This window comes from Passer domesticus, chromosome 21 (assembly GCF_036417665.1).
Source record: "Passer domesticus isolate bPasDom1 chromosome 21, bPasDom1.hap1, whole genome shotgun sequence".
Lineage (NCBI taxonomy): Eukaryota > Metazoa > Chordata > Aves > Passeriformes > Passeridae > Passer > Passer domesticus.
The window spans coordinates 8,082,724-8,094,820 of NC_087494.1; positions in this window are offsets into that span (position 1 = coordinate 8,082,724).

Here is a 12,097-nt window from a genome sequence, read left to right on the forward strand (position 1 = left end):
ATTCCCAGTTCAGACCCAAACCGTCCCCTTAAGCCTTTTTTAGACCTATGATTTGGTATCTGGGAATGCATCCATGACTCCCAGCCTTTTAGGCTTTGCTGTATGAATGGGTAGTATTGCTGTTTAATTTTGGATCTATTAGCCTGTATCTTTACCTCCAGCATTTTCAGAGAGTACCTTGGATTTAGAAGCAACAATTGTTCATTTATTTTTCTTACCACAGAGTGAAAGACTATATTATTTCACACATGGGTCCCGTGCTATGCCATTGTTTGCTCATGTAAAGTTGTTTGTTTTAATTTTAAATGCCTGTTGTGTGACCCGTTCTGTTTCGCTCCTTGTCCAGTACCCAAGGCATGGTAACAGGTTTCTTCAGATACATTGCCTGCCTTTAGGCAAGCGTTTCAGAAACCTTCAGAAACCTTACACTGGCCCCTGGTAGTATTACAAAGGACACTTACTTTACTAAATTTCCCAGTACAAATGGCTGAGTATTCTGATAACCTCAGCCCATAAGAGGATGTAGTTGTGCTGTCAGGATTCCATTCATATCTGGGTTGCCATCCCACGGTCATGACATTGGGCATGATATACCCTAACAGGATGATTGTGCTTCCAGCTTCCCCTCCAACTTGATTGGTAACTATTTCTGATGGCCTGGAATAAGCCAAGAATGAAATTCAGTTCTCAAAAGCAGATCCTCTATGAGACCTGTTCCATGTACTAAGCATACCAACAGGACGATTTATTATTCTAGTGGCACAAGAGCTGCCTGCTGGAAACAATATTTGTTGGGTCGCATTCCTGGCAGGCTCAATTCCTGTATCTCTGTGTGATGATGGTCCTCCCAACCCACCTGTGCCCTGCAGAAGAAGGGAACTATCTTGTGCTAGGTTATAGTCTCCCATTTTAATTTGCATAGCACAAAAATCCTGATAGGAATCACATGAGAATGGATTCACATGCTGCTTTTTAGAAAGGTCATGGATGCGCATGGTCACTGTAGTAATCTCGTCTAAAAGAGGTTTGTGAGTTTCAAATTCACACGCCATAGAGGTCCTGCTTTCAGGTGGGACAAGAAAGGCTGGCATGGAGTCAGGTTTCCCTCAATCTTCAACTGCTCGGTCATTAATCCTTAAAATAGCATAAAGTGTTTTTACCTTATTATTCCCTTTTAGCCAATTAGGTCCCAAATATTTTTGAATGTTCCATCTAGCAGGATCTCGCAGGCCAAGGAGATCATGATGTCATGACAGTCACCTACTGTGGCTTGGATTCTGATCAGAAATATCGGGAAGATGATGATGGTGTGAAGCGCATCTTGGTTTCTTCTGTTCTTTCTGAGGTCCAGTTGGGGACTCCTCTTGCCTTTTGCAGAAGTCTTTTAATTCTGGAACAGTGTAGCAAGAGGTGAACGCTTCAAGCTTTAAAGGCTGTATAAGTGATTAAAAGTACCAAATAGAATCCTTTCCATTTTGGGATAAGAGGCTTTCCCCCAGGGGATTTGACATATACCTGGTCCCCAGGCTGGATTTGTGGAGAGGAGCATCCTCTTGCTCCTCTGCTCAAAATGTGTTGATTTATTTGATGCAGTGTCCTGGTTTAGGGCAAGTTTGGGAGATAACCCCCAAAGGGGCTTCTCTACAAAAGCAGATTCAATTGCCCCTCCCCCCTCCAACCGGTTTGGGAGAAAATATCTCCTTGGAGAAAAGTGGAAAGAAACCTGTTTATTAAACAATAGAAACCAAACAATATTAAACAATAAAACTTCTCACTGATCCAAGGAAAGCAAACTCAGAACAGTCCCCTCCCCGGGTTGCAGCTCGGCTCACTCAGTCTCTGATCAGTCTCTCTGTTGCTGGAAATGCTGCTGCCCAGGCCCAGCCAGGGGGGCCACAGGTGGAGCTGCCGGTGCTTTTCTGGGTGTTCAGTGCAGAGCAGGCTTGAACAGGTCCAAGAAAAAAGGACAAAATCACAATCCGGAGAACTTCTTTGCCTCAGCTAGCTAAAACTAACTAAAAGCAAGAAAAAGGGAAAAAAGGAGCTCTGTCCGTCTGTCTGTCCATCCGCAGACAACACAGTCCAGGAGCAGGAATGTGGAGGAGTGAGAGCAGTCTGAAAACAAACTGCCCGCTTCTTCCCTCCGCTCTTCACTCTCTGGAAGAGAGTCTTAAAGGTGTAAAACTTATTATTCAGTATAAACAGAACAAGACGATTGGGGATAAAAGCATTATATAGTCAACCCAGGACATTCCACCCCTTATCCCCATATCGTCACCTTACTACTAAAACTAATATATATATTCTAACTCTACAAACACATACATTATACATCTAATATACAGCTATACACAGACAATGGTGGCAACATTCAGCAAACAGTGATATTTATACATGGTTCTCACCCAACAATCAGATCTCCCTGAGGTACACATCGTGTTCTTCCATCTTTTTGCATTATCCACCATGTGCAACCTGGTCCCTGAGCAAAAACAACCCCGCAAATGGGTTTGTCTGTACTCGAGGCAGGATTGATCCAAACTGTCTTCCCTAACAAACCCCTGACATGTACCACTGGGACTTTGTCTCCATCTACTCTGTGCAAAGGCTCTGATTGGGCAGGGCCCACTTGGTTAGTAGAGCCTCGGGTATTAACTAACCAGGTGGCCTTTGCCAGATGCTGCTTCCAATTTTTGAAAGATCCCTCACCTAAGGCTTTTAAGGTGCTTTTTAGCAGCCCATTGTACCTTTCCACTTTGCCCGCAGCTGGTGCATGGTAGGGGATATGGTACACCCACTCAATGCCATGTTCTCTGGCCCAGGTGCTGATAAGGCTGTTCTTGAAATGAGTCCCGTTGTCTGACTCAATCCTCTCAGGGGTACCATGTCTCCACAGGACTTGCTTTTCAAGACACAGGATGGTGTTCTGGGCAGTAGCATGAGGCACAGGGTAGGTCTCCAACCACCCTGTGGTGGCTTCTACCATTGTGAGCACGTAGCGCTTGCCTTGGCGTGTCTGGGGCAGTGTGATGTAGTCAATCTGCCAGGCCTCGCCATACTTGTACTTGGACCACCGCCCACCATACCATAGGGGCTTCACCCTCTTGGCCTGTTTGATGGCAGCACACGTCTCACAGTCGTGGATAACCTGAGAAATACTGTCCATGGTTAAATCCACCCCTCGGTCTCGTGCCCACTTATAGGTGGCATCTCTACCCTGATGACCTGAGGCATCATGGGCCCCTCGAGCTAGGAATAACTCTCCCTTGTGCTCCCAATCTAGCTCTATCTTGGACACCCCTATCTTTGCAGCCTGGTCTACCTGCTCATTGTTTTGGTGCTCCTCATTGGCTCTAATCTTGGGGACATGGGCATCTACATGGCGGACCTTCACAGGTAGCCTCCCTACCCTGGTAGCGATGTCTTTCCACTCTTCAACAGCCCAAACTGGTTTTCCTCTACGCTGCCAATTAGCCTCTTTCCACCTCTCCAGCCATCCCCACAGAGCGTTGGCTGCCATCCATGAATCAGTGTAGAGGTAGAGCTTTGGCCACCTCTCTCTTTCAGCAATGTCCAAGGCCAGTTGAACAGCTTTGAGTTCAGCAAGTTGACTTGATCCACCTTCTCCTTCAGTGGCCTCTGCAACCTGCCGTGTGGGGCTCCATACAGCTGCTTTCCACTTCCGATTCATTCCTACCATGCGACAGGAACCATCAGTAAAAAGAGCATATTGTGTTTCTTCTGCTGGCAATTGGTTATATGGTGGAGCTTCTTCAGCACGTGTCACTTCTTGTTCCTCTTCATCAGTGAGACTGAAGTTTTCACCTTCTGGCCAGTTTGTAATTATTTCCAGAATCCCAGGACGACTCAGCTTTCCAATACGGGCGCGCTGTGTTATGAGAGCAATCCACTTACTCCATGTAGCACTGGTGGCATGGTGGGTAGAGGGAACCTTTGCTTTGAACATCCACCCCAGTACTTGTAGTCGGGGTGCCAGGAGGAGTTGTGCTTCGGTGCCTATTACCTCTGAGGCAGCTTGGACTCCTTCATAGGCTGCTAAAATTTCCTTCCTTGTTGGAATATGGTTGGCTTCAGACCCTCTATAGCTTTGACTCCAAAATCCCAGTGGTCATCCTTGAGTCTCCCCAGGCACCTTCTGCCACAGGCTCCAGGACAAACCATGGTTCCCGGCTGCAGAATAGAGCACATTCTTCACATCTGGTCCTGTCCTGACTGGGCCAAGGGCTACCGCGTGAGCGATCTCCTGCTTAATCTGGACGAAGGCTTGCTGCTGTTCAGGGCCCCAGTGGAAAGTGTTCATCTTACAGGTGACTAGATAGAGAGGGCTCACGATCTGACTGTACTCAGGAATGTGCATTCTCCGAAAACCAATGGCACCTAGGAAAGCTTGTGTTTCCTTCTTGTTGGATGGTGGAGACATTGCTGTGATCTTGTTGATGACACCAGTGGGAATTTGACGTCGTCCGTCTTGCCACTTCACTCCCAGAAACTGGATCTCTTGAACAGGTCCCTTGACTTTCCTCTTCTTGATGGCAAAGCCGACTTTCAGGAGAATCTGGATTATTTTCTCTCCTTTCTCAAACACTTCTGCTGCCGTCTTCCCCCATACAATGATGTCATCAATATATTGCAGATGTTCTGGAGCTTCATCCTTTTCTAGTGTATTCTGGATCAGTCCATGGCAGATGGTAGGACTGTGCTTCCACCCCTGGGGCAGCCGGTTCCAAGTGTACTGCACACCTCTCCAGGTGAAGGCAAACTGAGGCCTGCATTCTGCTGCCAGCGGAATGGAGAAAAATGCATTGGCAATATCAATAGTGGCATACCACTTCGCTGCCTTGGACTCAAGCTCGTACTGGAGCTCTAATATGTCTGGCACAGCAGCGCTCAGTGGTGGAGTCACTTCATTCAATGCACGGTAGTCCACCGTCAATCTCCTTTCTCCTTCAGATTTACGCACAGGCCAGATGGGGCTGTTGAAGGGTGAGTGGGTTTTGCTGACTACCCCTTGGCTCTCCAGCTTTCGGATCATCTTATGGATGGGAATCACAGCATCTCGAGTGGTTCTATACTGTCGACGATGCACTGTGGAAGTGGCAATTGGTATCTGTCGCTCTTTTCTCTTCAGAAGCTCTATTGTAGATGGATTCTCAGACAGTCTAGGCAAGGTATTCAATTGCTGGACGCCCTCTGTCACTACAGCTACTATCTTAAATGCCTACTTCAGTCTTTTTGGGTCTTTGAAATACCTACTTTGGAGATAATTTATACCCAAAATACATGGGGCTTCTGGGCCAGTCACAATAGGATGTTTCTTCTACTCATTTCTAGTCAAGCTCACATCAGCTTCCACCAAAGTGAAGTCTTGTGATCTCCCTGTTACACCAGCGATAGAAACGGATTCTGTCCTTACATGTCTTGACGGAATTAAGGTACACTGTGCACTAGTGTGGACTAAAGCTTTATACTCTTGTGGTTCTGATGTGCTAGGCTAACGAATCTACACTATCCAGAAAACACGATTTTCCTTAGCCTCTACCTGGTTAGAGGCAGGGCTCTTCTAAGCCTGGTTATCTTTCTTTTCTTGGGCATATATCTTAGAGGTTCTTTCAAGGGGATTGGACATGTCATCATCATTATTATACCTGGCAGTTCGGCTACGGGCAACTGGAGTTGCTTTTCTTGCGGTGGAACTTCTTCTCTGAGCTCTGTCTTCTTTCAATTCATGCACCTTTCGGGCCAGAGCAGCCGTGGATTTTCCATTCCACAGCCTCAAGTTTTTTCTATAATCGCGCAGGAAAAACCACAGCTCAGCTGGTGGGGTGTACTTTCTCTCTCTATCTGGGGAACGTCTGCGTTGGGTACCAGAACCTCTGATCTGTACTGCCGAGATTTGGAGAAGGTCTTCTTTAATCTCCTCTCTGAGCTTCTTATGATTCCCCTCTATCTTATCTTCTAATCTCTGCAGACGTGGTTCCACTGCTGCGATTCTGGCATGTGCTGGGCTATGTACAGCATCTGCATAAGCTCGGAGCTTCTTTGCCATGTCAAGCACGGTCTCATCCCTGTCATCCCACTTCATGACAGCTAAAGCAGAAGCATATTCATGTGGCCCAAGTCGTACCAGTTTTCGCCACATCACAGATGTGCATGGTACCAAGTCTGGATTCCTAGTTATTATGTCATCTGAGAAGATAATCTCAGCCACTGCCATTTCTCTCAGGCGTTGAATCCCTTGTTCTATGGTCTTCCAGTGTGTTTGCTGCATGTAGAGATCATCGGCACACAGGTATCTTTGTGCTACACTGTCCAAGACCCGTGCTCAGAGGCTGTGAGGGTTAGCCCCCCTCATCATGCCTTGGTCGATGACAGGATCATGTGACAGGGATCCCAAATGCCTCGCTTCAGTGCCATCCAGAATTGTAGCCTCGCCTGCAGCATCCCAAAGACAGACTAACCAGCTAATTATGGATTCATCAGATGGTCGGGTGTAATCCTTCCTTAGGCCACGCAGGTCCTTCAGGGAGAAGGACTCAATATTGGCTTCTGATCTTGTGCCAGTTGCTTTGACTCCTGATTTTATGTCAGGAAATGTTGATGGTCCTTCTCCTGCATCATCATCATCATCATCATCCACTGGTCGATCGGTCTTGTCTGTGCACTTCCCACTTCTAGTGCTAGTAGCAACAGCCATTGCTTGAGGCTTATTGTCTGGTTTAACTGCTGGCTTAGGCTCACTATGTGGTTTAGCTGCTGGCTTTGAGCCTGGGGTGTTGGCTGCAGCCTGAGTGACTACGATAGCTCTTGATGTATCTCCCTGCCCTCTTTCTTCTGTCTGCTGCCCTAGAGTATCTAGCAGTGTGCCATAAGCATATGCTAGGGCTTAGCTCACTGCAATGATCTTTTTCTCCTTAGGGTCATGATGATATTTCTCTTTCAGATATTTCTTCACCGTAGCTGGGTTCTGAATTTGTTCATGGGGAAAGTCCTAGACTATAGGGTCAGAGAATTCTTTCAGGATTTGGCCCATATTATCCCATTCTCTACCTTACTCAGGATTTTCTACAGTGGGTCAGGGGTCTCAGTAGCTCTTCTAGACATCTCAGCCTTCATTCTAGAGAAGCTGCAGACCATATAGAGGAAGCCTACTAGATTAAATACTAGAAAGATGGTGTCTTTAACATTCAGGGGAAACGGAACACTCTCTAAAAGTGACGTAACAGATTCAAAGGAGAAGAAGGAAAGGAAAGGCTGGAAAGCCTCATTCCCCGCTCCTCCTCTAACTAGCTGGGTGTAATTACTAATAAATTCTCAAAACATACTGTTAGAACTGGGATGCAGAGTAGGACAAAGAAACCATAAACCATAGAAATTATAAACAGACACCAGTATCTTTGTAAACGCCCTATAAATCATTTTCACCAAGGCCAGCACAATAGCTAATCTAATCCGTGTCTTTTTACTGCAAACACTACATGATAGGGACAATAATTTTAGTGACCAGAAAGGTATTGAAACGTCAAAAAGGTCTAGAGACCAGAGCCACATAAAGGCCTCCCCAAGAGACATTACAAATTCAAACAACATGGCTACTGGGTACTTTAACTTACTATGCAGCAAGCATAACCAACCTGCGATCAATAAAGGGTTTTTTTCTACTTTCTCAAGCCGCACGTTGGGCGCCACTAACTGTATTTGTCTTGGTTTAGGGCAAGTTTGGGAGATAACTCTTAAAGGGGCTTCTCTACAAAAGCAGATTCAATTGCCTTTCTTTTTTCTAACTGGTTCGGGAGAAAATATTTCTTTGGAGAAAAAGTGGAAAGAAACCTGTTTATTAAACAATAGAACCCAAACAATATTAAACAATAAAACTTCTCACTGATCCAAGGAAAGCAAACTCAGAACAGTCCCCTCCCCGGGTTGCAGCTCGGCTCACTCAGTCTTTGATCAGTCTCTCTGGTGCTGGAAACGCCGCGGCCCAGGCCCGACCAGGGGGGCCACAGGTGGAGCTGTTGGTGTTCTTTTGGGTGTTCAGTCTAGAGCAGGCTTGAACAGGTCCAAGAAAAAAGGAAAAAAAAAATACAGTCTAGGGAACTTCTTTGCCTCAGCTATCTAAAACTAACTAAAAGTAAAAAAAAAAAAAAAAAAAAAGGAAAAAGGAGTTCTGTCTGGTTGTTTGTCCATCTGGCGAAAACACAGTCCAGGAGCAGGAATGTGGAGGAGTGAGAGCAGTCTGAAAACAAACTGCGCGCTTCCTCCCTCCCCTCTTCACTGTCTGGGAGAGTCTTAAAGGTGTAAAACTTATTATTTGGTATAAACAGAACAAGATGATTGGGGATAAAAGCATTATATAGTCAACTCAGGACATGTAGTTAAAAACATTTTGTGGATTTTAATTGTAATTTTTTTTTGTTTTGCTTACATTTTCATGGTTTTTACGCTGTTGTAAAAAAGCCATGGGAGAAGCCTTTTTAATGAATAAAGGTAGTGGAGTTGTGAAGGCCAGTGGGCCAACAGGGAAAAGTCTACAACTGTCCCCTGGATGGAAAACCCCTCAAGCAATAACCACTCTTGTCAAGGTGAGAAGAAAGGCTTCTTCCAGCATGCCTTGCTGTGATATGCAGATTTAATGTATCCCATTGGCCCTTCCCACTCTCTCCACCCCTGTGCCCTCATCCCATTGGCCCTGGTGTACTGTCCCGCCCCTCAAGAACCCTATATAAAGCTGTGCTTTCCCTGCCTGAGTGGCTCCTAGTCCCCAGACTTTCCCGAAGAAGAAGCTGAATGAAGGCTCTCCTTGGAACCCCACACAAAGACCCCATCTCTCTCTGCGTCGCCTGGATCTCAGAAGAGCAGAAATCACCCTGCATGAGCGCAGTCGTGCCTTGTGCTCCTGAGGAGTCTTTTCCAAGACACTTCTTTGGGAAGGTACTCTAGACAGCCACCCACCACGACAAGTGGTGCCCAACCTGAGGCAGCAATGCTAAGGGCCCTGAGGCCCTGATGATCATTGATTGCCAGGGTACCAGACACGCTCCCCTTGGTAAGAAAGGAGAAGAGCTGAGCATCAGAGGCAGCAGAGAGCGGGTCAAGACCAACAGCCCCGTAAGTCTTTTTTTTTAAAGTGCTGTCAAGCTAGGACAATTTTATAAAGAAGACCCAGGTCTCATCCCCAAGAGCTTTCAGGCCAAGATTGCAGGAACCCCCAGTCCTAGTGTTGCGTGGGGGAAAGTTTACAGGGACAAAGATAAAGATGGGAACAATAATTACAAAGGAAGAACAGGTCATTTATAAACATTTTAATTTATTTTTAGATTCTTAAGGGACAGAGTTTTCTAAATGGGATCTGAAAAGAATTGTTTGGTGGCTTTACAACACTTTTCCTGGTGCATCTGCAAGACTCCATATTTACCATCAACTTTTGGGACCTAGTTTGTGTGAAGAACACTCACTATGGCACCTGAATTGCTGCCCATATCCTCTGCCATCCAAGAGACCTTACACCATCATGCAGCACATGGAGGCCTCCTGCCTTTGGTCACGTCTCCCATAAAACCCCTTCTAGCTTCTGTGAAGCTCCCCTTATTCTGCCCCTCTCTTATTTTCCCATACCCTCCCCAGTCCCTGATCTTGAGTAGTGTTGGCCATGCCATCCCAGACCCTCCTTTTCAAGATGGTAATGGTCACACCACCTTGAAACTGTTTTCCAGCTCTTCACCTTCTCTTCCTGGCTCTGATCTCGCCTCTGGCTCTGCCTCTTCTCCCGAATGCACCACCTCTGGAGGCTCTGACCGTTCCATCATAGGGCACGTCTCTTCTAGGGAAGATGGAACCAGAGACCCCGCTCCGGAAACCATTCTTTTTTTTACTCTGCCAAAATGGTGGCGCCCATAACCCCCCTACTGGACCCCCAGACAACTTGCTAGTTACCCAACATACAACATCAGGGCTTCTACTCCCTCTCCTGAGAGGGTCTCCCCCTTAGTTGCCTCCACCAGCACCATACAGCCCCTGTAAAGCCAGGCTGATCCATCAGACAGTTTGGGACATGTGTTCCAGTGTCGAGAGCCTCCTTTAAATGCAGCCATTGCCATCTGGACTCCCCAAAGAAACTTCATATTCAATGAATTTGTGCCTGCGCCAGTGATCACCGCCATGGATTGCAGTGGCAGGCATCTCCAGCATGCTGTGGCAAACTGCATTCAACAAAGTTTGACACCTAGAGCTCCCAAGCGCCGCCAGCAGAGGAGAAATCATCACCAAGCCTGCTCCAGACAGCAAATTAATGTAACTGTACAAGTTTTCTATAGAAATCATAACACTTCCCCTTTTATTCCTCCTTCCTGGTAAATATATTTTCAGTTGTATTTAGATAATTTTAAGTTTAACCAAGTTCTAGATCACCTTGAAGATATGTTTGTTTGATTAACCTTTTACAGCTCCCCAGTCTTCATTAAAAAGGAGTAACTTGATTTAATAGTATTAATTGAAGTGATGTAAGCTATTCAATACCAGTACTATTATTTTGTTGGTTAAAGTTGATTTAGTTTTTAGAGACTGTTATTATCTCTTTCAATTTTAATATATACAAAAATGTAAATAGTTCTCAACTAAAGTTACAAGAATTTAATATGACAGAAACAATCCTAACTCCCATTATTCATGTTAAATCTTTAAATGCCTCTATTTTAATTAATTGGAAAAATCGAGTTTTTAGAATGCACTCTTTATACCCTGTCTATTGTCCTTTCTGCAAGGAACCCCGCAGAAAGACAATATCATATTGTAAAAGTATGTGTCTGTCATAGGTTAAGAAGGAAGTGAGTTTTTTTGGGAAGCTGTGATTAAAGCAATCAGTGCTTAGATTTGAATATTGGCACTTAGTTTGGCCACTGAAGGTATGGAGTGCCTTTGAGAACACCAGGGGTGAAAAGAGCAGAGAACTCCTAAGAGAACTTTCTTGGTCCCAGTCCGTGAAGCAAGTCAGACCTTCCCTACCCAGCCAGGGCTGGGTGGGGGAGGCGAAGCCTTGCGGCTGGGTGAAGTAGGCCGGAGCTTCAGGCAAAGGAGGGGAGGTGAAGGCCTTGTAAGATGAAAAAGTGGAACAGCCCTGAAAAGCATTGAGCCACCCCCTACTCCCCAGGAGAGAGAGAGAGCCAGTGCCTGTGCTGCCTTAAAATTCAATATCACAGCCTGACAGCACAGCCAGCCAGAAGGAGAAGTAAGGGATGTGGCACAAAAATAGTGCTCAGCAGCCATGGGAGTTCTGATTGTAAGACAAGGAGTGATAGTATAGAGTACTTGAAAGACTGTAAAAGGGAAAAGAAAGAGGAAAAAAAGGAAAAAGAAAAGAGAGACAGTGAGAGTGAGAAAAAAGGACTAGTTTACTTAGATTAACGGCATTAAGTTGAGAACAAAGAAATGAAAGAAAAGACTTTCCTTAAGTGTTACTTTGATTATTACGTTAAACTTATTTTCTTACCTATACCTTTCAATCTTTACATATGTCAAAATTATTTTCTTGTATGTACCCCTTTCATGTTTAATCTTTCCATTAAGATTCTTTATTGTCTGAAGTTTAGCTAAAATTATCAGTTCTATAATTGTTATTGTCTTGTTAATAGTGTTTCACTGTTCATTATTATGTCCCCGGGAATCCCTTTATGAGTTGTCCTATTGCCTCTAGAAGTTACCCCATAAGTATGAAGGAATTTAAGTTGAAGAGTATTCTGGGGCCATAACTTAAAGATTGTTCTCCTGTTTCTAAAAGAAATAAAAAAGGGGGAGTTGTTTTGTGCCCCCGCCCCAGGTGGCAGGGATTCTACCCAGACAGACAGCATCGGTTGAGGGGTGTGATTTAAAGAAGATTCCACCCCTCCACCCTGTGGGGCATGTCCCTGGAAGTCCGGAAAAAGGCATTCCACTCCATCTTGTCAAAGAAGGAATGGCTCCAGAATGTTCTTCCTTTCCTGTACCCCCATTGGTTTCAATTCTACTGCAATGTCCTCACCTTAGTTTTTTCCATTGGCTGTCCTCCTCGATCCACCCATTTGCAGTCCCCTGCTCCTTCTGCTAT